The following is a 26927-nucleotide window of genomic DNA, read 5'->3' as shown; positions in this document are numbered from 1 at the left end:
TGTGAAGCATCCTAAGTAAGCGTCTAATAGGATTTCTTTATGAATGTTCAAGATGGCATTCTATTATAGCCGGCCTTAAAGAGGATAACGAGATAACAATAAAAGGTTGAAGAGGCCGTTTTACCGCAATAATAATAGATTAATAAGGTGATGAATAGAAAGCATTCAGCATTAGTGCTGCCCTCTTTCCGCGCATTTTCTTTCTCGATTTTTGTTGCCCCCCACTTGCTCTATAGCGCGAACGTGCGCAGTAGCGCTCGAGCTTCGAAGCTGCCGGACCCGCAAAACCAGTGCGCGGTGCCGGTCCAAGGGCTCCTGCCGCCGTTCCCGCCGAAGACCTGCACCCAGTGACGGCCGCCCTGCGCCGCTCTTGACGGGCGCCTGCTGCGATGCCCTTGCGGATGCCAGTCCTAGAACCGAGGGCGAGGCCTGCTGAGCTGCGCCGGCTGGAGCACCGTTGCTGAGGTACGTCATTGGGCACGAGGCCTGCCAAAGGTGCAGGCCGTTTGGCGCCCCTCATCCGCATCTATATAGGTCAGCCCGGCCGCTCAGTCTGGTGACGTCAGGGCAGCCGAACGCCGCACATGGTATTGCGGCCGCGTGCCTTCGACTGCACAGCCACAAGAACTGTGCCACCGGTGCCACCGGTGCCACGATTCAGTTGCACGAGAGCCTCAACGCGGCGAGGAACCCTCTGCTTGTTGTTGTTGTCGTTGTTGATGCCACGCTTACGGGCCATAATGATGTTTCTGGACTTCTTTGTTTGGTTTTTCACGATTCAACCTGGCTCAGAATTTATCTTCAGTTATTTATTTATCTCGCTGTTTCACGCTACGCCTTTCGTATTCGCCTATCACCTTCGTGTCTTCTTACATTTTAGGCTATACGCTGTATCTTGCCTTCCTTCCGTCTTTCTTTTTCTGTAACCATGTTTGCTTTTCTTGTGTTTGCTTTTTTTTTTCTCTCTCCTTACACGACACGAAAAGACGGAAGCACCTCGGCTTCTCTGCACAATAGCGGCGCGCAAGGCGGTTGGGGGCGAACAGAGGGAATGACGCTGTACGTTCCCCCGCCGTTTCTTCAATAGTGTGCCCAACTTGGAGCGAAGCACCGGCAAAAGCGACTGCCGGATTAGGTCTATCTGCGGCTGGCCACGAGAAAAGGGGCCATTCAGCGACGGAGAAGCCACAGCGCGTTTCACGGAGTACCCTCGCAGACGCGCGGAGATGAAACTCGTCACCTACACCTTCGCTCCCCTCTCGCTATGTGGAAGCAGATGCTGCGGTCCTTGGAGAGGAAAGAGAGAAAAAAAAAGGAAAATTGAAAAATGAAAGCGTATAGGTTTAGCTAAATGTCATACGAACAGCAGAAGCGCGCGAATGGAGCGAAAAAAACGAGCCCGCATAGAAAAGAGCACCCGGATCGCGCTCTTCCAAAGCGGCGTGCGGCTTAAAAACATATTAGGCGGGCGAGCAAACACTGGAGCTTTCCGGAGGTTTGGGCCCGCTTTCGGGGGCAACGCGCGCACAATAGCGAATCGTGGAACGCGAAAATGGGGCCAATAATCCGGTTATTAGAGAGTTATCGGAAGATACGTTGCGCGTGTGCGTACGAGTGAGTTTGTGCGTCTACGCGCGTGATGACGTTCTTGAGTACGTTTGGCATCTGTACGTGATTGCGGTATGGCTTAGACATACGTGTCTGATTTCTTTTCTTTGTTACTATTTTTTTTCTTTGGGGGGGGGAGGAGGAGGGAGCGACTTATTTAAATGTCAATTTCGCAAGCTTTCCTCGCAGAGAAAAAAGAGAAACGGCTGCGTGAAAGGCAGCAGTCCGCAAACGAGTCCTTGCATTTTAAAAAAGTGATGACCACATTTCTATTACAATAAAATCATGGGACGCTAAATTATGGCGTAAAAGATAATTAGCTAAGTCGCCACTTCTGTAAATGCACGATTAAGTAAACAAAAGTAAGTGGTAGAGGGCTCTTCCGCTTGGCCGTACTATCATGGCCTTCCACGTTTTGAGTAAGTTTATTAAACCTTGCGGTGCGACGACTGCGCATATTCAGCCCGTAATTTTCGGCGCCGCGGTGCCAAGTAGAACGTTGCTCGGTTTACCCGTAAAGCGAAGTGCCCAAGCTATATTGGTTTATTTCGCTTCTGGCGTAAAAGTGGGGCCACATTTCGAAACCAGTGGCTCACACTCTTTCCACGTCGCCGTCGTCGCTTGGATGACCCTCGCAGCAAAACCAGCACTCCTCGGGCTCTTTGCGGCACCACAGAGGCTCTCACACCCGCCGTGGTTGCTCAGTGGCTATGGTGTTGGGCTGCTGAGCACGAGGTCGTGGGATGGAAGCCCGGCCACGGCGGCCGCATTTCGATGGGGGCGAAATGCGAAAACACCCGTGTGCTTAGATTTAGGTGCACGTTAAAGATCCCCAGGTGGTCGAAATTTCTGGAGTCCTCCACTACGGCGCGCCTGATAATCAGAAAGTGGTTTTGGCACGTAAAACCCCATAATTTTTAAGAGGCTCTCACAGCGGATATCGCCATCTCCCCGAGAACGACTTCATTTCTGTAGATATATGCGCAGAACGTCGTCTTCGCACGCTATAGCATTGTCTGTTGTGGCGTATGACGCGCAAACACATGGCGGCGAGATCGAGTGATGCCGCCGCCTGGAGCACACTGGCTGAGCCACGCATAGTGTGGACGGCGTTTCGCGTCGCCTGAAAGGTCACTACGTGTTTGCATGCACGCGTGCGACGTACGCACCCTCTATAGGAACCGCTCCGTGGCTGCAGCGAAGTTGTTATACGTATTTTGACGATATACAAAACCATTGGTCCCTGCGCTGTAATAAAATCCCTGACGGCACGTGTCGAGCTCCCGATGCGTGACAGTCGTACGCCCTCCTTTAGCCCGAATCATTTCAGCCTTGTTGCCGCTTTGTGGTTCAATCACGTCACAGAAATCATTTGGTGGCGTTCTAAATAAATCAAGTCGTCGCAGCGAGCTGCGAATGCAGCGCGTTAGCGACGACGTGACCACTTTTTTGACGTGCACTTGAACCTATAAATACACCGGTGTTTTAAAAGCGAAGCCTTTCTTTGCGAATCGTGCCGGGTTTTCTCGACCGCGGCTGCTGTGGCGTGGCTGCAGGTTTTCTAGCCGAACAGTCCGACCACTCGCGGCCGAGGATGTGCGCCGCGTGCTCCGTTGGGTTCCTTGTACCACCACCAGATGGCGCTCGCATCCGTGGCTGCGGCAGCAGCATTGCATTAGCCTCTCTACAAAGCCCGAATAAAGCCTTCTGTGTTACTTTGTCCGGACATTCGACAAGTACAAACGTGTGTTCCGACTTCTTATGCACTCACACAAAGTTTCAATGTATATAGATGCGAACTCGAGGGGCTGCATATTTTTCTGCATTTCGCCCTTATTGAAATGCGGCCCTCGTGCTTGGAATCGAACCCGCAAACTCGATGTTAGCAAAGCTATGACATAGCCACTAAGTTACCATGGCGGCTAACTCAATGGTTAGCGCGTCTTGCTGTCTATTACGTGCTGTCGCAGGTGCATTAGGTCAATCCGCAGTGATGGTGGTGACGCCAGTTTTGTGTTCGGTAATAAGGTTATCACCAAACACTGTCAAATCACCAGGACCATCAAATCCTGTCGAAGCGAAATTAATACGGTACTCTATGAAGTTTTCCTATGAAGTTTATAATTGCCCTGTTGATTATCTGGGGTCTATTGCCTTGCACTCTCTGTTGACTAATGTAACGGTAACCTTTTCAAAGCCAGTAGGTGCAAGCTTGTTGACGAGTTTTGTCTAGACACCACGTGAACATAGTACACACAACCACAGCAGCTCATGTGTAGGCGACTCCATCTACAAGATATCTCTGCAGAATATGTAGACTGCCTGAGCTCCCTCTTGCATGGCCAGCCGCAGCGCGGCGGACAACAGCACATATGAAAGAAAATCACTGGTGCAGGTATGTAATATTGTCGTTTTTGAACGACAGGTGAGTGCGATATTTCAGATTGATGCAAATCAACGAGGCTAGTTAGATTAAATCATTATTTTCATTTGGGCAATAGCAAAAATGGTAAGCTTGTAGACAACTGATAGGGAGCTTGCACCCTCAACGGTCGTGTCGTTACATTGTGAAGTCACCGTTGTCAATGCTCGAGTAGCAGACAAACACGTAAAAGATGGTTAGTATTCAATTATGGAATTTTACATCCCAAGGCACCATTAGTGCTTTTTTAAATAACAGGCCCACTGCCACAACTCCGTCGGCATTCCGCCTCTTCAGGTTCCTCCTTCCGTTGAGGTCTCGCTGCACTTGGTCTCTGCACCGGCTGAATAAGCACGAGCCCCCACAGCATTTACACGAACGCTCAAGAGTTTCGCTCCCCCCACCCCACCCCAAGTGCCGCCCGCCGCGGCCAGGAATTGAACCTGAAACATCGCGCTCAGTAGGATAGCGCAATAGGCACTAAGCCATCACGGCGGGTGTGGTGAGACAGTTACGCCTTCCTTTGAACTACATTAAGATTTGGTTAGAAGGAAGCAATAAAACGAGAGCACTGAATTCATTAAAATAATGAACTTCAAACGCTTTCTTCTTTAGTTTGGTTGGGGGAGCACGATTTCGTTATTCCGTTTTATTTGTGTTTCTGATTCAAGTATACCAACGCACTGCAGGTGTGTATTCATTGCTGCAAGTACATTGCACGTTCGAATTCTATGTTGTGGTGCTTAAGCCTTGTTGGGCATTTCCGAGTGTCATTTGTGTCTGCAATAAAAGAGAAGATGGTGGACTGAGAAGCGTGTTTGTAGTTGGTCACAACTATTGGGGTTTGTGCGTTCGGATCCCACAGGCTCGAAGTTTTTTTTGTCCCTTTTCATTTGCTGTAAGCTTCTCATTACTGCACTTCAATTAAAGCTTACATATAATATCTCCTATGCTTTCATTACCTGGTAGCTTAGTGTTTGCGTCGGCACTATTAAGAAACTTGTGTATCGACAGAAAAAGAAAAAGAAGAAAAATAACATCTTGCGCCACAAACCTACAATCAGAAAACTCTGAGAGAGTAACCTACTATGCGGCACTTATGTCCTCTCAGCCAGAAGCCTCAGTTCTCTACGGTGAAATGCTTCACATTTAAGCATCACTTAGCATTTTCATAATCAATTAATATAGTTTATATTTAATATAACCAGTAGCGCGTCCTCAGACTGCACGGAAAGGAAAGAAATTTGATGACAAACTTTATTCTAACGTTTCTATCCCGTTAAAGCGACAGGTTGTTTGAGTCGTTAAAGCAATATAGTTATTTTGCGTTGAATACCCAAACATAAAATTGGAAGTCAGGGTAGACCGAGCTAGTATGGCGGAAAAAGGGAGAAGCGGCGGAAAGCGTGCACGCAGATCACAGGCAGTGACGTCACCGCCGGCTGTTGCAGGTCGCGGAAGCAACGTGACGCCTGGCACCATCTGACGCCCAGACAGCTCGGCACACCAGCTTCTCATAATTGAAAACCAGACTATGCAGCCCACTCGTGAGTGACTCCACTCGTCATAGAAGCATTGAACTAACTCGATGGTCAGAGAACGCATCCGAAAACCGGACCAAGAAAAGGCCCACGAGCCCTCAACGCCGCGCGACACAGTAACAAGCGGCAAGCGAACAAGCCCGTCCGAAACAATAATAATAAAAGAAAATACGAAACAGCATGCCTCCGTCACGTAGACAACACTTCGTGCTTCTTTCTCTTTCTCGCGTCGCACCCTAAAACGTCATAAAGGCAGCGTTGAGAATAGTGAAACCATGGGGAAATGACGCCCGCCAGGCCCCCTTCGCTATATACACTTTTCCATACATATAAGAGCGGCGGCTCGCAACAATAAATCGGGCGATTAGGAGCGGGCGCCGCCACCGCAAGATGTCGCCACTTACCTCCCCTCGCCGCTTGAAGCGCCCTCTCGCTCTGCTCCTCGCCAGTGCTGCAAACACGCACCCCACCCGAGCCCTCAATCACAGCCTTCCCCGTGCACCGCCGCTCAATCGCACGTGCCGCGCTTCCTACTCACTCCTGTACTTACCCTCCCGAAGAGCGCTCTTAATTCCATGCTTGCTTTGCCCTGCCTGCTCCCAACATCCGCGGCCTCCCATCTCACGCATCCGTCGTCCTTTTGTTCCCGGCGCAAAAGCGCCACGTGTGGCGCCCTTAGTCACCCACCGCGCGATGCACCCGAATGCATGCATTCGCAGCGCCCATCCAGAATTGCTGACGCGCCAAAGCGAGCCGGTTCCACTATCGTATTACGGAACGAGTCGCAAGATTTAATTTTTATGCGACAAGCCACTTTGATGTATATTCTTCATCTACGATGCTAAGCCTATCGGTATAGGATAAAATTGTTTTTCGGCATAGCGCCATTGAAATTTTACCTACGCGGAATGTGTGAAGCAGTAAACTAAGACAAACTGTGGATTTAAACCAGTAAAGAGAGTAACCTGGTCTAGTATCTGGCTGGTATGAATTATTATGGAGGCAACAAGGCGATAAAAAATGATCTAGACAAAGAAAGCACTCAAACAAAATAACACAAACGCAAACTTCAAGTGTACTGTTGAGCTATTCAAGACTCGCATTTTTGTGCGACTTTTTGCGCTTAACTATAGCAGGCGAACAAAATAAGCTCCTCTTTGATCACAAGCTCCGGTTCGCTGCGTTCGCCTTTGGAACGGGGCTGTGAGTTGCTCCACCAAGCTCTTCTTACTATATTGCCTAATGTCCTACCTACTTTCAAAGAAAGAAACACGAAGAATTCTCATCACCAAACTTTCTGAACCCCCACTGGGAACTTTGTTTTTGTATGCCTCCGTTGCTTCTCGTTTCCCTACTTTTTTTCCACCAATCGTCTCTTATTAATCTCTGTCGCAGACATGTTTGCTTTCCCGTTGCTATCGCTGAACCCAAGGGCTTCAAGGAGGCCAGAGGTGTGTAAATCGACTGCTGGGCCGATAAATATCTTCACATTCTAAAAAACATGTCCCATCGTTTCCCTAGCTTTACTGCAGCAAGCACATGCTTTTCCTTCCTTGTTGTATCTTGATTTATAAGAGCGTGTTCTAAGGCATCCTGATCTCCCTTCGAAAAGTGGAGAGCTTCCCTCTGAGTTATCATAAATTGTTTCTTTCCTAATTTCGTTTTTTCCTCTTAGGGATATTCGTAGCAAGTTTCTTCTCCACTGCCGCCACTCATGAGATTATTTCAGTCTCTCTGACTTTCCGCTTGACGTTCTTTGTTGCCATGTTGCTTACCATACCGGTCGCATACTTCCTGGTAAGCTTCCTAGTCCTTTTCCTCGACTGTGACTCAATGTTCTTCCTGCACGAATATCTGAATACTTTCCCAGACCATTTACTTCTCTCCATACTCCTCAGCCCTCCTTCATAATCAATTTTTCTTTGAGCTACCCTTACTTCAAAACTTGTCCAGCCCATACCACCCTGCACAGCTTCACTTGTAATCTTCCCGTGGGCGTCCACTGCAAGGCGTCCCAGTGACCTTTGGTTACCATCGATTCTTGATTGTACCCCTGACCTCAAGCAAACAACCGCATTTCCAAATGTAAGTCCTGGAACGATTACACATTTTCACATACTGCGGAGCATCTCGTACCTATTGTATCGCCATTGAGCTCTGTGTTTCATTAATTTATTTCATGTTTCAGAATAAAATAAGCTCAACTTTGGTCACAAGCTCTCGTTCACACCTCGTGCGGCCACTGCACAAACAACAGCATAGTACACGCGTTGTGCACCGCCTGTAGAGGCACCACTGAGCGGATGCTTTCGAAGGTACACTCGGGATGCAATAGCAAACGGCAACACCTTGCAGCAAGAATGGCTGAAGTGTTCGCGGCTGCGATTTCCCCGTTGTTCGGGTGCCAGGCCCTGCCATGCCGCCACTTCAGCGGTGACAGCTGCAGGAAAGGCGCAGGTCTCTATGAGGGAAGACATGTGCACAATGTTGCAACAGAACTGCTTGTTGGCCTAGTTGGTGCTTGCTAAAAGACATGTTTTTTGCCGCAATTGAACACTCACAAAAGGAAGACACATAAACACAACACAGGCGCCTGTGTTGTCTTTATGTGTCTTCCTTTTGTGAGTGTTCAATTGCGGCAAAAAACATGTCTTTTAACATGTGCACAATGTTACCGGCGTTTGGGACAAACAAACCAGTCGGCATATATACGTGCCCAGCGCGTCCTGCAGAGAAGCGCAGCGAAGCCCAGCTACACGAAGTGGAGCTCGTGTTACGTAGCTGCTTCGTTGTGTTGATGAGCGTGATGTCGCGATCGCTTCTTGTGGTTTTTTATACTTCTAACCTTGCCGTAATACTGTTTCTGTACCTTAATAACAGACACACGTCCTTAGTGAATATCTCAAACGACTCCGCACTGGCCGATGCCGGCACACATTGTAGTCATCTTGCTACCGATAAACACACACGACATTGCCGAATTGGCGCCGTGAAGGTCGCATCAAGAAGATTAATTACGAGTTCGTTGATGAAATGTGCATACTAGTCAACGAAGTAACCAACGCACTGGGGAATAATAAAAGCAGCGAGTTAGCGCTGCATTGCCGGTGCAATTCCGCTGCGTCTGTCGACGAAGATCCCTTCCCGCGGCAGTATTCGCAATCTGAAATTCCCTCAGTGGGCTGCTTGGAATCGGACAAAGCTAAACTTTTACCAGCTTTTGAGTATCGTTTTTCTTTTTTTTCGATTGTTACGAAAGAAGCCACCTAATATATTTAAAAGCGAAGCAGCGCCGGTCAAAATGGATGGGCGTTAACTGCAAGGTGTTGCGATTGACGTTTACCCGGCGTCCCTTCTCGGCAAGTAATGCTTAACCGGCAAGCTTGCAGTTATGAAAGGCCCTTCATGCTGTACCGTCATTTTCTCTGGACCATGCAGGGAGCTGGTTACTAAATCAGCGTAACAGAACCTGACGGGTGAGACGAGCGACCGCCTGGACGACACTGGAACCGACATAGACGGTGACGGGCAAATAAAAGCGCTCACGTCGAGGTGACCACAGCCGCCGTCCTTCGTAGAAGCAACAATTACCGTGAATACCACTCTACCGAAGCCTTACCCTGACTAGCGGACCCTCACGAATGGCTCAATAATTGATCAAAGGGGCCAACGTCATGAATTTCCGTCTTCGACATCAAGTTCCCAGCTTGCCACATCTTTGCCACGTATGTAGGGGAAAACGCACAACATTGGAGGCGCCAGAGTGGACGATGTGACGTCATGGGCGGGATCTTTCGAACGGTTCAACGTTACGATTGGGGCTGGCCAAGAAGGAGAACAGTGAATTTCTCCGGTGAGAGAAAGGGGGAAAAGAAGTGCGTAGAAGTGGATCTTGAGTGCTGTGAGAGGGTGCTCCGACTCGTACGTGTGCTCTTACTCATGCTCGTACTAGTACTCGGACTCATGCTAGTACATGTAAACTCTCATCACGGATGTGAGGTTGATGACGGGTTGTAAACCCTCATAATCTGAAGGTGTGACGTCATTGCCAAGGCCTGCGATCAAGATTCTTTCGCTTTTCGCTGCCATCTGGGAAGGGCGACATTTCCTAAAATACCGGCACCACCGTCATTCGGTGCTGACATCAATGCTTTCCTTTCGGCGCTGAAATCGGCGGGCTACAGTGTAAAACCAAGCACTGTGCGGACCGTCCCTCCACTTTGGCAGCTGCAGCAACACGATATGACCGCCTGTTAGACGATATCCTGAACTTTGCGGAATCTGAAAGTGTGACGTCATCTCCAAGGCCTGTAATCGAGATTATTTTGCTTTTCGCTGCCATATGCAAAGGGAGACATTTCTCAAGATACCGGCACGACCGTCATTCGACGCTGACATCGACGCTGTCCTTTCCGCACTGACATCTGCTGCTGCTGCCGCTGCGGCCGCCAACAAGAGTCAAATGTATCGTAGTGCAGCGATTGCCCCTTAAATCTTCAACCTGGAAAATGTGCTGGAATTTTAGATTCGACGCTAAAATCAAAGGGAGAAGTTTATCGAAAAGCTTGGCGTTGTGCGGTGTGCAGAAAATCAAATTCTCATCAGAAACCAGTGTACAAACGCACAAATGACTTAGATGCGGGTGAAATACGGTATTTGTTGATGACAATCAATAACAAGCTAGAACACCTTTCACCTTTGAAAGATACAGTTGACGGCATTTAGAACTTTATTCAGTTCATCAGTGCGCAGTGCCAAGCACTCCTTGAACACACAGAGAAAAACGAGAAAGAAGTCAGCGAAATAAAGAAGTGAGCGAAAAAATTTGAGGCGCAAGTCGATGAAATCAGTCAACTTAAATTTGCGTCGACAACGCTGAATGGGGAAGTCGGCGTCTTAACCTAGAATTTCATGCTATTCAGCAAACCGAAAATGAAGACTTGTTGGGCGAAATCAACGCGGTCGCTGCCCGTAATAACGTGACACCCCTCTTGGAAAAATATGTCCTGGCGCTTAATTCACCGCCTGCCAGCGAAGAAAGACAAAATACCGGGCTTAATCTGCCGTTTTGTTCAACACTCCGTTAGGGACACGTGGTTGAAAAATAGAAAAAGGCTGCGCTGTTCTAACGATAGTTTCTTTCTTGCCTAAAACCTCACAAAAAGAACCCATGCCTTTCTTCTCGAGACGAAATTGTGGGCCAACAGCAATAACTACAAGTATGTTTGGCATAGAAACAACTGCCTTTTCGTGGCCAAGTCTGATGGTCAGCAGGCTGCTCGGGTGATAACTGCCAGTGATCGCGATAAAATTGTGTACGTTGAAAACTGTCTCGTCTGCTTTTCAGTGGCATACTCCGATAACCAATCGTACGTTCTAACGCACTTCTTCGGGAACTGCGCCGGAAAATCATTCTTCAAATCCTTAAAATGCTCCCATCTGAATATCCGCTCAATTGGAAGCAAAGAGACAGAACTCCGCATTTTCTTAGAGCAATTCCAAAATACATTTGACGTTATGTTAATTGAGACGTTGTCGAGAAACGACGCATCAGTTTTTCGGGTTTCACCTAACAACATGTTTTATTTAAATCGACAAATTAGTCGTGGTGGAGGCATTTGCATGCTAGTGAAGAATACTTTTGAATGTTAATTACTGCCAAAGTTCTCCTTAATTAGAAATGATTATGAATTTTTATCATTTAAAGTGCAAAATACAGTGCTTGCTGTTTGTTATCATCCTCCAAGTGCAGCTGTTTTGCCATTCTTTTCTTACTTAGAAAGCTTCCTTGGTTTCATCAGAGGCAATAATTTCATGCTCATCTGTGGGGTGACATTAACATAAATATGAACAGCAGTGATGTAAATAGGATAAATATAATTGTTTTGTTGTGTCGTTATGATTGCCATAATCTAATCAATCTTCCTGAGAGTGACTGAAACTGATCATCTTTAATTGGCATATTTTTCGCAAGCTTAAGCACATATGGCATTAAAACCGGTGTTTTCGCATTTGACATCAGCGATTATTTGCCTATATTTCTTTGTTGCAAGCGCAATGTGCGACATGAGATACGTGCTCGACTAATTTCGTGCAACACATCACGGAACACATTTCCGTTTTTTTGTAACAAGAACAGTGAAACCTCGTGGAACGCAGTATGTCACAACAAGCATGCAAATAATGCTTACGAAGAATTTATTAGAATACGAAAGCCGATTTACGAAGCTTGCTTTCCTCGTGTTTGCTCTAAACTGAATTAAAAAAAAAAAAGCTCGAGAAACACGGGCGACTCCTCAATTATCGAAATGAATTACATATAAAAATAAGTTATTCAACGACTTCATCAAAAAAGAAAATAGGATCAAGACTTTCTCAAAAGCCTGCAAAACTTAGCGAAGTCGTTGATAAAGACGTCATAAAGGCTGGGCGACATTACTTGATCTATGGATCAAACGGGGGAAAGGCTTAACTTCGTGTTAAGTACAACTCTTGTCCACCACGAATACACAAGCTTATTATCAATAATTCACAGTTTACAGGCAAGGCCCTTGCAGATGCTTTTCATGAGCACTTTGTTTGGTAGGTAGCAATGTTAAGTGTGAAAACCACATTAATAGCCTTCTTTTTAACCAACATTCAATTTTTCTTATTCCAATATCTGAAAATGAACTAATCACGATTTTTTTTTAAGCTTAAGAAGCAGTTCTGCGGAAGACGTTGATGGCTTTCAAGTTAAACCCATCAAAAGCTGTATACAATTTCCGGCTCCGTGTTTAGTTCATATGTTTGATTTATGGCTTAACCAGAGTGTATTCATAAATCAGATGCAAATTGCACGTGTAACCGTTCTGTACAAAAAAAAAAAGGCGACAAAAACGACTTTGGGAATTATGGACCGCGATCAATACTTCCCATATTTTCAAAAGCTCTAGAAGAAGTTATTACAAAACGATTTACGGCTTCTGAAAACAAGCACAGTGTTTTGTGAGACTCACACTTCGGGTACCGCAAGTGCAATATGCATTACTTACACAAAAACAACACTTTTTAACAAAACTTGAAGAAGGCAAACTAGTCCTCGGTATTCTAATGGATTTTATGAAGGCATTTGACTGCCAGGAATTACTAATAAATAAACAAACATTACGTTTATCTAGGAAAAGCTGCATCCCTAATCAAATCTTACTTTCAGTATCGAACTCAAAAATCGTTAGCGTAGATAGTACCTACTCCGACAAGTTGCCGCTTACGTCCGGTGTACCTCAGGGTAGGATTCTCGGGCCGTTTTTGTTTAAGATTTACATAAATGATATTACATTCATGAATAAATCTGCTAAATTAATTGTTTACGCTGATGATACCAGCATTTTTTAAAAGAGAATAATCTACTGAACTAATTAATGAAGGAAACATGTTACTACTAGCATTACAAGATTTGGCTAAATAAAACCATTTAAGAATAATCTTCCCGAAGACCAAAGCAGTACTTTTTCGCACCAGCTACAAAGGTGTTTCAGTAAATAATTATCTATAGATAGACGGATACCCAGTGGATATTGTACCAAACTTTAACGGTAGGAATAATCTTTCGTCAAGGTATGCTATGGAATACACATATTTACACCGTGCAAGCTAAGCTGCCGTATTTAGTTGGACTAATTCGCCGAAACCGCAGTGTCCTACAGCATAGCATTATGAAGACTATAACACCTTGTTTCTATGTAGGCTAAACTATTGCCATATGGTATGGGGAACAACGACACAAAGTAATCTCCAGAAATTACACCTATTACGAAAACGTTTTTTACGAGTTATAGATGGTGTTTCCAATTACACCCACACTTCTTCTTCGTTCCGCAAATACGATATTTTACAAGTCACTTGGATCTATGATTATAAAGTTCGTAAAACTTATACGCCAGAACTAAAAAATGGCACGTTCTTTCTGCAGCAACTGACTTATCTGGCAGAAAAACCGTGTATCCCACAAGAAATAATGAACCTTGGAAAGTGCAAACATACAAAGCAACGTACGGACAACAAACATAGCAAAACAAGTTAGCAACTCTATTAAGTACATCACATCGATACGAGCTTACTTTAGATACCATAACTTTCAAGAAATTGCACTTTTTTTTCGAACCCCTTTAAAAACTTTGTTTCTTACCCCTGCAACTATCCATAGATGTGAAATTAGCTTTGTTTTTTTTTTCTTCTATATCTTCTTCCTAAAATTTTCGCTATTCAACATGTATTTGCTGCTCCCTACGATTTATGTATATGGCGTCAGGTAACTGTGCAACCGCTATATTGTAGTGGCCTGTGGCTTCATCAAGCTGCCCATGTCGGCAGCTTTTTCTACTGGTCTCCAGCATCATGTGTGTGTTTGGTGCGAATAAACTTATTTTCGTTATTATTATTATTATTATTATTATTATTATTATTATTATTATTATTATTATTATTATTATTATTATTATTATTTAAATCCTTTTTCTCATCTCTTGGACGTCACCTAGGACCTCTAGATTTCCCGCACCTCGCACATCACAAGCTACAAAAACTTAATGAATGATTGGACACCCTAATCGCGCAACTGGTTGGTTGCTGGTGGGATCGACTACGCTTCGTCCTGGCAAGAATCAACGCCTCCGGTCAACAACTTCGGAAGGAAGGTGCCAAGATTCATGACTGCATATGGTGAGTGCAAGGCTTTTGTGCACTGCACGCATTTCGTTCTCACGAACAGACACAAACGCCCTAGTTTGTCGCAATACGCTACCTTACGTTGAAGCATTAGAGCCAATCAGATCGCCGACCAAGCGAGCACACAAATGCAACCAAGAAATGAAATTTCCGCATGCCGCGCAAACTCAAATGAAGCCAAACAAGCATGGTGCACCGGATTTGCCTTAGTGTCGCATTGACCCACCGTTATAGACATCTGATAAGTTGCAGTGATACTAGCCCAAACTGTGAACACTGTCGGGTACCAGAATCACTTGATCATATATGTTGCGTGTGTCCCGCGTACGCGCAAGAACGACAGCAACTGGTCTCTTCCATTGCAAACGTGGATAAGAGGCCGCTATCAGATGAGTTTCTTTTAGGTCCTTGGCCTGATGCAAACAGTGCAGCCCTAAAGTGCCACTATAGCCTTTCTCCAAGCCACTGGGCTGGACGCATGGCTTTAGAGATGACACAACTCTGTGAACTTGTATATACGCATCTCTTGCTCATACCATCATCATCATTCACCAGCCCTTTTCCTCCCCGTCCCTTTTCCCCAGTGTAGAGTAGCAGGCCAGAGCAAGTTATAGCTCAGGCCGACCTCTCTGCCGTTCTGTAAAGAAATATCTCTATCTCTCTTCTTTACAGAGATATCGCCTAGCTTTGCGTATTTTCGGGGGGAAGTACAAAGCAAAGCAGTGACTTTGTGTAACCGTTGACGGTATTCGGAGTACGTCAAGGTTGCTGCAGAGTGAAGAGTTAGCAACACTAAGGGCAGCGATGATCTTGAAGGCACTAAAGAAGTCGGAATTGTTAAACTTGGCCAGAGAGTTGGGCCTCCAAATTGCCGAATCAAATGAAAAGCCGGATTTCATTGAGGTGATGGAAGCGATAGGGGCAGACAATGATGAACTCGAGGAATGTCTAGAGAGCATCGCGGAAAAAGAAAAGGAGTGTGAGCGTGTAGCACGTGAGGCAAAAGAAGAGCGCGAGCGTGTAGTACTTGATGCGCTCGAAATGAAGCACTCAGAAATTGAGTCACTGAATACTGAAAGACTTAGAGCAGTGGCACGAGAAAGGGAGCGCTGAATGCGACATTTTGCAATAACGTGCAGCCACAATCTAGCCCTAAAATTCATTTGAAAGCATATATTCTTACTGTGCAACCTGCACTTTCATGACACTTGGAAAAAGAAAACATATTTTAACACGAAGCAGCATCGTTTTGACGAGATGAACAGCAACAAAACAATAGGACAACACGATCACTGTGCATAAATCATAACTTTCTTGTCCCTATCTCACCGTTCTTGTATAAAGCGATAGCGCTAAGGGCCCCGTGTCGCAGAAAATCTGGCGTCGGCGCCGGCGGCGTTGTCCGTGTGAGAAAAATCATACCGAACCATGCATCCCGATCCATGCAGGTCCTCCATGTGGCGCAGAGGCGTTATTGCACCAATTGAATTTCTCAAAGCAAAATGCGTCAGAATATTCGTAGAGTACGACTTACACACAACATACAGACATGATAGCGTCCGACTGTAATTTGAACATGCGAGAAAACATAATTATGTTACGCGGAAACTCAAACACAAACCCCTCTTCCAGCTTCCGTTTGGTGTCTCTCTTAATGGGAGCAGCGCACCCCACGAAGCTCGCCTTCGTGCACAGCGTCCACCGCAAGCGTTTCCATGAAAACATGCCGTTCCTGGGAAGCGTGAGAAGCAGTCTGCGATCTTTTAATACTACCACGTCCCACTCTTAAAGGCGAAACTTAAGCGTCATCCAATTTGTAGATGTCCCCTTGAGAGCACCTCCAGATGTGGCGCCTCCTGCACTGTGCCCTATAAAGAAAATATAACATTGCTGTGTTAGACAAGGGTGCTTATGTTGCTCTCAAGATTAAGTTTTATGCATTGGTACGTTAAGACGAACCCTTACATATATGAGCAATAAAGTTAGGCAAGCTAATGCTATAGCATTCAAATACACCATTTAACGTGCACATGCATAAGGATAGGCAATTATGTGAAGTTGAACACTGCCTTTTATAATAATTGTCTTTGAGATATTTGTTGGAGAATGCACTTGGTGGGCCAAGGTGCTGCACTGAAATATTTACTAAGTAAGCAAAATATTTCTTTTCTACATTTTTTTACCCTTGCATACATCACTATACGATGATTTCAATATTCTGAGCCGTACATGCCCTCGGGGAGACCCTCTTCGCGCACCCATGGCGTGAAGTCTGCATAAAACGGAACATCTATGTCATAACAGCAAAGATGTCAACTCCAGCACAGAGCACACGGATGTACTGAGCTATCCCTCGAGTGCTAGTAGTCATGGAGTCTATATATAGCTGATGGGACAGCTTCCAAGTGCTCAGTCATTGCAAATGTCATATCAGAGCACGCGGGAAAGCATGACCGCTAATCAAGAGCAAGAGCATTGTGAAGAGCAATGAACAGATGGTTTGAAGTACGATGGAATACTATCCCAGGAATCCCGACGTGCATTTAAGCTTATGGTACGTGAGAGTTTCGACTTTGTTGATTGTTTAAGTTAATGTTCGCGGTTTGCACCCGTTACATCACCATCATTGTTTTGACAAAATGAGCATGTTCTGCAGACGCCTTTCGACAATTTGGTATCGAAAAGTCTTATATAACTACTGTTCAAGATATCAATCACGGTTTATTCACTGGTAAACTGTTTACCCGATAAAAGGAACAGTAAGCTTTCACTTCTATTTCTCTTTCTGGCGTGAATAAGACACAGTAATCCTGAACATGTGTTCTGAAACACAGAAATGGCCATTGTGACTTCGAAAATATTAAGCTACGCTTGATTTCTTATATGCTTAATAAAGACAAGCCCGCAAGAAATCAAAGATTCATCCCGCGACAAGGCCTCTTCGATAAAAAACTACGCGCCTATACAGCCACCGTGCAGGTGGCTTTGGAAATGGAACCTTATTTTACGTTCAGGTTCACTAACCACTGTCGTTGTGTTTAAAATAAAGCAGTCAACTTTGGAGCTCTTCGTACGTGCTCATGTACACGTTTAGTGCCGGAGGGTTGCTCGAAACGCTAATCGCTTAATTCAGCATCTGTCGCTACAACGACATTTGCTCGCTCGAAAAGTATTGAGCTGGAGGAAAATAGCCTCGGTGCTCTCGACTTCATGAAGCTGAAGTTTATCAAGCAGCAAATCGAACTGAGTCATCCCGCTTTGCGGTACAGCAGAAGACTTACTTTCCTAATTTGCCCACGCAGTACCGGGCTAAAATATGACTGCACGTGCATGCCAGTCCCGTGTCTTAACCTCCCAGTTCAATTACTCCCAACTAATGAATGTAGCCATCTTTTTTTTCTCGTTCTCGCAGCAAACAGGCGCGCCTATTTAAGCCAGTCTGCTGACACGCGCAAATGTATAATTAGGGCTAAAGAAAGAAAGGCAGGCGCATTAAACGTCATAACAAAAGAACAGCTTTGTTTCCGCTCCTGAACAAACTGGGTGAGCATCATCAATATGGCATTAGTAACGAGGCACCGTATATATACATCGCGGGGCTTGTGCCGTATCTGCCAGCAGAGGGCGCAACCTTCGGGAGCTGCTTTCCTTTCCTGGACGTTCCGTTCACTATTCTCTCGGCAAGCCACGCCGCGGTGGCTTAATTTCACGGCCAAACTACCTGCCAGAGAAACGCGACCCCGGGGCGGCTTTTTTTTGCGCTCGCCTCGGCCACGGGCTTTCGCTGCGACATGATATTTTTCGTTCGTTTATTTCTGCCCTCGCTTTAGCCGCTTAGGAAGTCATTATAATGCAATCTCCGCGTTCACAGCCACCGAATGACGGCGCTCGGAAAGCGAGGTGAAAAAGGCGGGAGGCCAGGCAGAGGAAGCAGCTCATGCGCGTGCAGCGGTGTATTTTTTTCGCGCGCGCACGATATATAGAGGAGGTGGAATCGAGGGAGAGAAGAAGGAGGGGGAGGGCAGGAAGGGAGGGAGGCGCGCTCTTTCCTCGCGACGACAACGACCGAGCGAGAGCAGAACACACTCCACTTCACCTGGCGGCAACGCGGGCGCTACTCTATACGACGACGGTGAGCGGACCGCACGGGGAGAACGCCGCAGTCAAGCTCGCGTCCGCTGCACGCCGCCCCCGCTTTATGCGAGCTTTATGATCGCGGCAGGCGAGTGGCGGTGCTCTTTCGCTCCGGGTCTCCCGCATCGCCATCGCCGTGATCGTTATTGTAATCATCGCCATCGTCATCAACGCCGGCACTCGCGCGTCGCGACAAACACGTAATGTCGGGAAATTAGGGGTGCGCGGGAGGACGAGAGAGGGAGGGAGGGAGGGAGGGAGGGAGGGGGCAGTGGTGGTGGTGCGCTGTCGTTTGCAGGGATGGAGGAAAGGAAAAAAAGAGAGGGAAGGAAGGAGAGAGCGCGCGGGAAGCCCTTGTTTGTCGTCGGCGCCACTGATCGTTCGGCAACGCGTGGACCGCGCGCGTGGTTGCGGCGAGCTCGCGAGAGGCGCTGGCAAAGGAGGAGGAATCACGATAAGCGGCGGCCCATTTATTCCGCCAATTAGCAAACGCCATTCGTCAAGGGATGTGGCGCTTCGGGGAAAACCGTGGCCCGAGAAGGGGAAATGGGGAGAGGGAAGGAACTGTCACGCGCACATACCGAACTGCCGTAGGCGGTGCGTAGTGCCCGCCGGGCGTGTGGGACGGCGACACAACGCCAGGGCCCTTCTCTTTTTCTCTTCTTATGCTTCTTCTATCGCAAACTGCACAGAGCGAGATAATGTGAGGGTGCATCGCCGATTTCGTGAGGACTAGGCGAAACACTACGCTCCCCGACTGACGGAATGCCCGCAGACACTCAGTGTATTCGGCCACTCATCTTGATAGGATCAAGAACGGCCTGCGTATCATGCTATCACCAGCCATTTTCAGCGCTTAAGACTTAATTAATTAGCAAGATTAAAAGCATAGTCACACATCTGCTGAACTGCCTCAGTATGCGGCCTAATCGTTTTTAAGTTCTACGACATATTTAAGAATCGCCCGTGGCGGATAGCATAGTAAGATCTTGATGAGGGCTATAGTTGGTTCATATTTAGAGCTGAGGTTAAACAGCGCGAATAAAACACGGAAACAAATACCACATACGAGCCCTGTCTGTAACAAGAAAGCAAATACGACAGCGATTGTCTGTGGTATTTGTATCCTTGTGTCCTTGTTTTATTCGCGCTGTTTAACCCCGGATAGCATAATTCTTGTCATTGAGCTGGATTATTCGAAGAGGCGGACATTACTAGCATGAGAAATCGAAACATTTATCCAACGAATTAATAAAACTTCTCTAATACTTTACTACTTTAATACTTAACTGCACGTATGGCAGTTTACGAATTGTAGCTGGTGAACCTGCCAGAGGTATCCACTTGAAATTAAGTTCCATGATGCCACCGGTGTCGGGATATTATTTCCCAAAGTGTGAGACCAAATAAAAAAATGTTCGGTTTACTTTTGTGCTTCAATGTATAAAATAGCTTTTTGTTAAATAAGTAAGTTGAACAACAGTGCATTTTTACGAAGTCTTTGATGACGCATCTCTTCAAGCTGGTGCCATTCTAGAAATTGATTCCAAGAGAATACTCCTTGCAAACTCACCGGCTACAGTTCTTAAATTGCAATATGTGCCTTATAGTAATTTATTAGGAAGTCAATTTGTGAGTTTTTGTTAATTAGCTGAATTTCTGTTTTGATTTTTCGTGCATTAATGCACGCATCTCTGAATAACCGAGGTCAAGGACTAAAATTATGTTGCCTGCAACAGGCGATCTTTAGAAGTTCCGTAAACCTTAAAGGTGATCACTCGGTACATAAATGATTCCACCATTTCGAGCGAGTTCGTACGTTAATATAATAATATTTGGGGTTTTACGTGCCAAAACCACTTTCTGATTATGAGGCACGCCGTAGTGGAGGACTCCGGAAATTTTGACCACCTGGGGTTCTTTAACGTGCACCTAAATCTAAGCACACGGGTGTTTTCGCATTTCGCCCCCATCGAAATGCGGCCGCCGTGGCCGGGATTCGATCCCGCGACCTCGTGCTCAGCAGCCCAACACCATAGCCACTGAGCAACCACGGCGGGTGTCGTACGTTAAGAAAAGATTGTTATGTATATGCAATTAATGATGTCTGGGCATGCTGGCGTAGCCGACGACTCCTTGCTGGCTCGCATGGTCACTGTCTTGACGGCAGGCAGGTAAAGAAAGGACTGACTTCAATTCGCTCATACGCAAAGCCTGCTAGGTTCCGATGTTTAGCGACATTTTCTTTGCGCCGAATGCGTGGAGCTCTGGGTAAGAGTGAGGGATAGAGAGAGGGAGGGAGGGAGAGTGAGAGAGTGAGTTATGGGCGAGAGATTGAATGGGTTAATAAGTGACAGATTGAATGGGTTAAGGAGTGAGTGAATTAAGGTGTGAGAGAGTGAGTAAGTGAATGCAGGCAAAGGTGGCCACTTCCGCTTACTTGAAGCCGCTTCCACCTTGTTGCGTTCGCCTACAGACTTTGTGGCGCTTGTGTTAGTTTTCTGGTCGGCTTGTTCACAGTCAGGTTCTCTTAATCTCACTGTCTATTGGCGTTACGATGGAACTCAAACATCAGTGTTGAATGGCGAAATGACTTGAAAACACTGCATACGGTTAAAACGAATGAGAGCTATAGAGCGCGGGAAGCATTTCTTTTTCTCAATATTTCTACCCGCTGTTCTTCTGACCTTCATTTTAAAGCGGCACGCAATGTATTAACGGCCTAACGAATTCCGCTTGCAAACGCTAACGTAGCTGGCATACGTTAACCATTGAAGGCCAAACAAATGTCATTTTTCAACATGCAATGAATTTACGTTGACGCCACCAGCTGAATTACTGAACTCAATTGCTAAATACTACGCACAACATCTCCTTTGTGTTCTTCACATTTAAGCTATTCCACAATTTAAATAGCTACCGCAGCCACAAACCAACATCCTCACTGATTTGCATGTTCGTTCTTGCCTAACAATACAAAATAATGTTTGGAGCATCACGGAAAGAATGGGTGAACTTGACAACTAAGAGGGCCAGACATACTGGGGTGAGCGAAAAACGGGTAAATAAATGCAAAACTATCATGAAGGCAACTGATAAGGAGAAAAAAAAATTGAAGCCCCATGCGCAGCTGACAGAACCGGAGATATAGCTCTGTGTTCCTTGACGTTGAGCATACGGCAGGACGCATGCCGCGTAAACGTTGGGTGATGTAAAGTGATAGCTCACATCAGAAGTGTCACTTGTCGTGGTAGAGACATACGGTATACTTTGAATACGTGGAGTAAATTACGTGCTCTGAATAAAGGACACGGGTATATCGAAAAAAGAAAATGAAGTCCCATGCGCAGCTGGCAGAACCGAAATGAGCTACGTGTGCCTTATACAAGGTGTTCCAAGTATCATGCATCAATATGTAAAAACATGCGCACGCCACCTAGCTGGATAGAACCAAAGTAATGTTGTTTGCCGTCGTTTGGAGATACTCAGATTATTTTTTGCATCTCGCCTAATTACACAATTAGTTTATTCATTAATCAACTTCTCAAATATTATAGCCATATGAAAAGTGTCAATGGCAAAATTGTACAGGAATATAAAAACTCCAGATAGAGCTTTCTGTTGCTCAATACAAGCTACATAAGTGTTTTTTCGAGCGTGAAAGTAGCCCGTGAATACACTCGAAGTGCCTTGAGCGGCCAGTCGCCCGGCAATTTTGCGTGCACTCCATAAAAAAAAGTGTGAAAGTCTAAGCAAATGCTGCTGGTTTAGGAGAGGGGGCACAGAATGCGCTTTTCCTTTCATCGACTGGTATTCGACGTCGTGCTCCTACATGCGTACATTGCGGTATTCTTAGTGATCCTTCCCGGGCGCCATAAGCGGAGGCTATTCCAATCTGTTTCTATTCCACTTCCGCCATTAACTTTCCACGACTGATCAAAATTTTTCTGACCTCGCCCGCTTCACCTGCCTGTCACGCGGCGTCAAGAAAACCGCACAAACTACCCATCTCAACATGATGTGTACAACATGCTTATTAATTTATTCAGATATTTATTTATCCATACTTGCTCACTACTTGCTGTTAGCATACATGCCAAAACAGGAGCTATGCTGTGTTGGGTAGGAATACAGGAGTTATCAACGCGAATACATAGGTTGTTTCTTTTTTACGAAATACAACAGCCAAGAAACTAAAAAAGAAGCCAAAAACAAACAAGCAAAATGCTACCGTACAATACTCATATTAGCACAACTCAGCAGGACACAAGTCAGTACATTTGGACAAATAAATTCTTATTTCGACATTTGGAAGTGGTGTTAAGTACAATGCGTAATTTCGTTCAACAAAGCCTCCCCAAATATTTTAACGCCATTGCACAGTGCAACATCATTCAGTAACTTGTTCCATGTATCCCTAGCCCACACAATGAATGAATTTTTAAACGCTCTGTCTTCTGTCTCAAAGGCTTTATGTGCTTACTGTACTTTGTGCGCGAACGTGATGTGTCCACTATTAATGTTATCGATATTTCAGTTTGGTATTTGCCATGCGATATCTGAAAAAAATATAAGCTGAAAAAAAGCTGGCTCTTCGGGTCCGGTTATGATAGCTTGGCCTCCCACTGCCGCTTCCTTTAGGGGTTGGGTGACTACAGTGCCATTTTTTTGCCACGTATCCCCGTACCATATGGCATAGGGTGTCTGCGACATTACAGTACGTGCAGAAGTATGAATGCTGAGTAGGCGAGATTCGGTGGGATACCGCGGACGTGGCTATCGGTTTGCCATTTTCTGAGGGTTACTGCCTCTTCTATAGTTATGCTAGGGTGAAGCAGAAAATAAAGAAAAGGTATTTGTCGTTATAGGCTTTGTCGCCGTTAGCCTTCCGCTATTGGTCGAAGCTTAAATAGTCGGAGACTGCCCATTTCCGAAAGGAATATGAGATGGCTGCCCACCTATCCCTATGGCGTTGGTTTCTCGGATCCACTGGCGAGTACGGATTTATTTGCGTATGATCAAAATGAAGTTCGACACGGGGCCTCAAGGTACAATTAGAGTATATTCTATGTGGAACACCACGCACTTATTTAGCCTATGCCCGAGAGCAGCAAAGTTATGTAAAACAGTTTTCGCTCACCTTCTACTCTTTCTACTCTTTCATGGTCTCTCGCGCAACTGCATCAAATACGATACTCCTCGGTCGAAACTACACCTCGGTTGCCGAGACTTCATCCCGCAGCCCTATATGTAGGCAAAAGCAAAGGAAACGTGGCTCACGTAATGTTTCAAGGCCGGTTGCCATCTTGTGGGCGCAGAATGACTTAGATATACATGATCTGGAATCGACGCGTATGTAGCTGCGGCTCGGGAAAGTCGAAGTACTTGTGTTTATTTCGAAGTATATTCCTACCTCATTTAGTTGAAAGGTTATAAAAAGTGCGAGGACGCCTAATCACTTCGTATGAGTTGTGAATGCGAAAGCATTAACGTCCACTTGAACGGCGCTGAATTGTCCTTCGAGTTATGAACTCCTCGCGGGCAGGCAAGTGCGGTGATACGCCTGGCACGTTTTTATTTATCCTTACGAAGGCCCAGCAAGAACGCAGGCGATAGCTTGCACGGATAACACAGGCTTCTGAGAGGGACAGCGAGGCTGACGTGGCATCGCGGCGATGCCCCCTCCCCTCACGCAAGACCTGGGGCGCTATATACTGCGGCAACAGGAGTCCCCTTTGGCCCGCTCTGCTCCGGCGAGGCGCGCTCGTGCCGTGACGCCGTAGGCAATGGGAATTTAGGTGCCGTTTCCCTGCTACAGACGCCGGCTTTTTCGCTACATGACCCACTGGATACTTTCGCATCAAAACCATCCTACTTTCAGTAGTACGCAATAGTTCATTTATTGGGCCTCTCTTTTGAAAATGAAGTTACTATAAGGACCTTCCAAGAACAAAACTCGTTAAGAAAATATCGAAGATGATTATCTAAGTAAGTCAATAGCTTTATTACCCCAGTGAATCGCTCGGGGATCACTGAAATACAATGGACCTACTAGCAAGTGTCTGAAGACACGCTGCTTAGGGTATTAGTGATTTTTTTATAATATATGCACGATATTTGCTCTGTAATGGTTTGAACGAGTAAAGAAAATTGTTTTCATGGATCAATCAATGTCGTCAATTTATCTCTTACTAGCTTACGTTTATTAAATTTCTCACTATAACCACAGCCAATCTTGCGCACAGCACGTAATATTCATTAACGAAGTGCTTCCCGAAGTGATTGTTAGCGCAGCAATCGAGGAATGCTTGCACACGCTCCGATTCACGGCGTGGAACAAGGAACTTTCTCATTTAGTCCACTCGGGGCTGTAATTTCGCTTCCCTGTTGGCAGCATAATGTTGTCGAGCCCTTTCGGCCCGTAGACGACGTCGCTCTACCAGTTCTTCGCTGAGCTAGCATCGGTTTTAGCAGACTTCTTAGCGTCGCGTTGGCCACCGCCGTGATGTGTAAAAGTCGATTTGTTGTAATTGATTTCCATGTCCCATTTTTCACACCAAAGGTGGAGGTAATGAAGAGCCCGGTTAATTCTGAATTGGTCGTCAATGTGTGTTACCGTAGAATGACTTAAACAGTCGTCAGCAAAAAGCTTCAATTTCACAGGGAACTCGACAATCTCTGTACTGTCGTTAATATAAACCAAGCTTAAGCGTCCTACAAGTTTTTTTTTTTAATCGTCAGACACAATCGCATACCTGTTCTGGTCGTGCCAATGCCAGCCAGCTCATTGAGACGATTAGTGCATGCGACACGTCAGATGGCACGAGTTAGAGCGCGCGTGCGCGCGCTATTTATAGTTTCCGTGCGTCCCCAGACTTTCCACTGTCTTTCAGATTGCGTCACCAGCGGGAGCGTGTCACTTTCTCCCCTTATTACCTCCTGGCAGCTAACACTTCCGGACGCAACGCTATGGCGCATTCCATTGGCAGAACAAGTGCGGAAGAAAAAACAAGAAAAGAGCAAAGCGGTAGCGCAGTGAAAGTGTCGCTGTCTGCCTGTTGGCTACAGCGGATGATCGATTCCCTTGCAGACAAAGTTGTTTCGCTTATACCAACGTGAGCGTTCCTAACCATAGCGAGGTAATAAAAACCTGCGCTTATGAATGTATCGCCAAATCTGGACTAAGATATTTCCTAAGTGTACCAACACACATCGTTCCCTCGGCGCGCTTAATTTCCTTGGAGCACAAGAGCGTAAGGCTGCGAAAATGAAGAAGCCAAATGGGAGCACCGTCACGTTCTATCGCGTTCCGCTCGATTGTATCTGCCAGAGGAAGCGCAGTGTCCTGCAGCTTCCGCTGCGGGCATTAGCCCTGTGCGCGCACACATTAGTGTTTATCCTGACAATTCGCGTGCAGACCACAACATGGTGCATACACTGGTCTGAGTATAATCCTTTATTTGTGCGCTGAGAAATGTCGACGGCTTTCTTTTGGTCTCATCTCCTGCGTGATCGAGGTGCGGCACCTGCAACGCTGCTGGCGACACCCTTCTTCACGCCAACATTCCGTGACTCAATCTTCAGCGCAACGCTAATCCTTGCTGTCGCTTTCAATACTTCGGCGTCCCTCGAAACTGTCAATTTCGCTTTCTTTCTTTTGGTTTTCTTGGGCACGACCGCAGGAATGTGTGCAAAGCGATGGAAAATTTACTTATTTAATCTTGCCGTCTGCATACTTACTTAATTACCTCTCTTTCTCTCTCTCTCTCTCTCGTGCCATATTCTTTTCTTTATTTATTTTTGTCTTTTCATACCGTCTGATTGTTTTTAATTCCGCTTTCCTGCTGTCAAACTTTCATAGATCTAACGGAAATCGAATACGCTTCAAAATCTCTTTTCCCGCGCATCTCGATTATTTGCGGATCCCGCACACTAAGTGTGCACTACAGTATCCGGTGTCATCATCATCATCTTCTTCTGCAGTGACAATCGTCACTGTGAATGTAGCTATAGTTATGTTTTTAGTCTTCATGGGAAACACTTCAATTGTAACGCGAATGTCATCGGCGTGATTTCGTTCAAAAGGGCGGCCACCAGCTCGCCGCCGAAGACATCCCAAAGCAGACATTGCAACCTGACTCTGTGCCTACTCTTCTGTAAAGTTAAGTGTACACAGAAAACGTTTACTCTTCGCTCGTACTAGAGAAAAAAGTAAGATGTTAACGTGGACGTGGACGAATGCTCATAAAGCCTTCATAGGCACTCGCTTACTGGGGATTGCATTACCCTTCTCCCTTTTTTTTTCCTCCAACGTAAAAAGGTATAAGGCGAAGAGAATATTGAAAGCCTCGACGTGAAAGGATAGCCATATATTACGAAAAGTGCGGGTGTACTGTGGCTACCATACAAACAAAGCATTCGCAAACTTTTTTTTTGCATTTCCGTTTAGCGGTGACAAATGGACCTCTGCGGCATGGAAGTTTCATTATCCGTATCAACGTATACGTCTTCGA

The 26927-nt window shown here is 45.9% G+C and overlaps 1 long non-coding RNA gene across 1 annotated transcript; it reads left to right on the top strand.

The window, feature by feature from the left end:
• The first annotated feature begins 238 nt into the window (after positions 1-238).
• LOC139057864 (uncharacterized) lies at positions 239-26927 on the top strand. Its single transcript, XR_011513053.1, has 3 exons — positions 239-465; positions 14094-14274; positions 26864-26927. It is a non-coding gene; the product is annotated as an uncharacterized lncRNA (long non-coding RNA).

This window comes from Dermacentor albipictus, chromosome 3, assembly GCF_038994185.2.
Source record: "Dermacentor albipictus isolate Rhodes 1998 colony chromosome 3, USDA_Dalb.pri_finalv2, whole genome shotgun sequence".
NCBI classification, from domain to species: Eukaryota; Metazoa; Arthropoda; class Arachnida; order Ixodida; family Ixodidae; genus Dermacentor; species Dermacentor albipictus.
This window is presented reverse-complemented; position numbering and strand designations above follow the sequence as displayed.